Source organism: Nicotiana sylvestris, chromosome 5 (assembly GCF_000393655.2).
Source record: "Nicotiana sylvestris chromosome 5, ASM39365v2, whole genome shotgun sequence".
NCBI lineage: Eukaryota > Viridiplantae > Streptophyta > Magnoliopsida > Solanales > Solanaceae > Nicotiana > Nicotiana sylvestris.
The window spans coordinates 25,080,880-25,083,287 of record NC_091061.1 but is presented as its reverse complement, the minus strand read 5'-3'; positions in this window follow the sequence as shown (position 1 = coordinate 25,083,287).

Here is a 2,408-nt window from a genome sequence, read left to right as displayed (position 1 = left end):
GCTGCTCACGTTTTGCGTTGCTGCTGCCCCGTCCGGCATCGTTTCCACGGTTGTCCGCTACCTCTCCTTCAAGCTCTTCGTTTGTCCGTTCGTGATCGTCTTCGGCGTCAAATGATTTTGGTGCGATATTTGTTTCCGGGCAGATTTGTTTCCATTCAAGTTCGTCATTGTTTCGATCCGGTTAGTGGGTTTTTGAGTTTCATTTTTTGTCCATAATTTGTTTGATATTCTTCGGATCCAAAATCGATAAATGATTCAATTCTTATTTTGTTTGTTCATCATTGAAATAATTTTTTTTTTAGTTTGTTCATATGTTTGGTTGGTTTAATTTTCAGATTCAAATGAAAATTTAATTAATTGATTTTTAGTTTATTTCATGTTAATTTAATTTTTGTAAAAAAGGAATTGTTAGTTTAGGTTTAATATTGTTAGATTTAGTTTAAATCACTTGAATCCGTTGTTTGTTTAATATAGATTTTATTCATGATCATGTATCTTTGTTATATTTTTTTTTTGTTGGATTTAATTAAGAAAGATTAATTGATTATTTGAAGATTAGTGATTTGAATATGTTTATTTGTTTTTTTTAAGTTCAATTCGAAATTTGAATAAAGTTTGTTATTGTGGTTGAATCTTTTCATTCATGTTCATACTTTGTTTGATTGATCTTGAATCCGAAATTTGTATAGCTTGATTTCTTGTTTACCATTTATGATTATTTCTTGAATTTGTCTCATAATCTTGTTTAAAGTTTAATATAGGAATTGTTTGTTGTAATGTTGTTAGAGTTGATTTTAAGTTCAATATTATTGAATTTAGAAATCTAAATATACTTGTTTGATTGTTGTTGTTGAATCCGAAAATAGGTTTGTTGTTGCTAAAAATATTGTTCAATCAAATTTTAGTTGTTCTTTGTTGTGCAATTTGTGTTCATGTGATTTGTTGTTGAAATGTTGAAGAAATCATGTTCATGAGATTTGTTGTTTGAATTTATGTAGAAATTGGTCATATTGACTATATTTTGGTTGAGTTTGATTAATTGATTTGTTATAGCTGATGGGGTAATTTGGTAAATCGCAGTACGTTTGGGGGTAAAATAGTAATTGCAATAAGGTCGGAGGGGTAGTTTAGGAATTGTACATTTTGTAATTTTTTATGTGAAGCATGGGGGACAAAATGAAATGGGGTGGGTTGTGATATATTTATTTAATATAAAGGGGGGACAAGACAAATTTTAGTGTGGGGGAATCTTGTATTTGTTTATGTTAGGCATGGGGACAAAATATAATGGGGTGGTGTGATATATTTATTTAATGTAATGGAGATGAGTGAGAAGATAATGGGTTTGGTAGAGTAAGGGATTGATTTTAATTGATTAAAAGGTTGGGATTATATATAGGAAGTCTTGAAAGATACATAGACGGACAGAGAGATTAGAGAAAAAAGAGCTGAACATTTATTCCGAAAAAACATTGAAACTCTCAAGAAAAGAAAAAACATACAAAGAAAATAAAAAAAAGTTGAAAATTAGAAGAGAAAGTAGTACACACCTGATAAATATTCTGGTATACAGGTGTAGAAATTAAGGGTTGAAGATTAACTAGCCTTTCAAAAATCTGAAAATTTCCCTTGGTTTCTGTCCGTTATTTTCGGCATTCCTGGATTTTATTTTGAATTTTTCAAATCTGTCACTGGGATTTTCGTTGACTGGTTATTGCTGGTTATTGTTGTTGTTGCTGTGTTACGTATTACGTTGCTGACTTTCTTCTTCTTATATTGACAATATCAGGTACACAACTGTAATTTTGGCATTTTGTAAGCTGAAATGAAGAATGGAGTGTTAAATTTTTAATTTAGTTTTAATTGTTTTTTGTATTGTATTTAGGTTATTCATGTATTATTATTCTGTAAATCACTGTCATTTGGCATAACTAGGCATATTATAGTGACATATTAAATAACGCCTTAACCGGATTATTAGGAAATATATTTAAGCCTGATTACTAATTAAAACTGTTTAATAATAAAAATAGAAGAAATAACGTAAAAATGGCGTTATTGAATCAGTTTGGCAAAAATTGAATAAGTTCCTTATTCATAAGGTTTTTCGTCAACTTTAAGTTAATCGGAATCATGTAGTTAATTTCAGTTAAAACATGAATTAGTTTGCGAATCAAGTATTAGGACATGATGTGAATTAAAATAAAGTTAGTTAAGGTTAAATTGTTTAATTTTTTAGAAATATGGTTTAGTAATCAAGTTTTTTTTTCAATTTTCAGTATTTGTAAATAATTAGTTTCAATAAGCTTAAGTCATACTAACAATATGAATTTAATCCAACTATGGTATAATTTGTTTTTTTTTTTTGACAATTCCAGGTTGTATTTATAATTATAATTTTTATTACT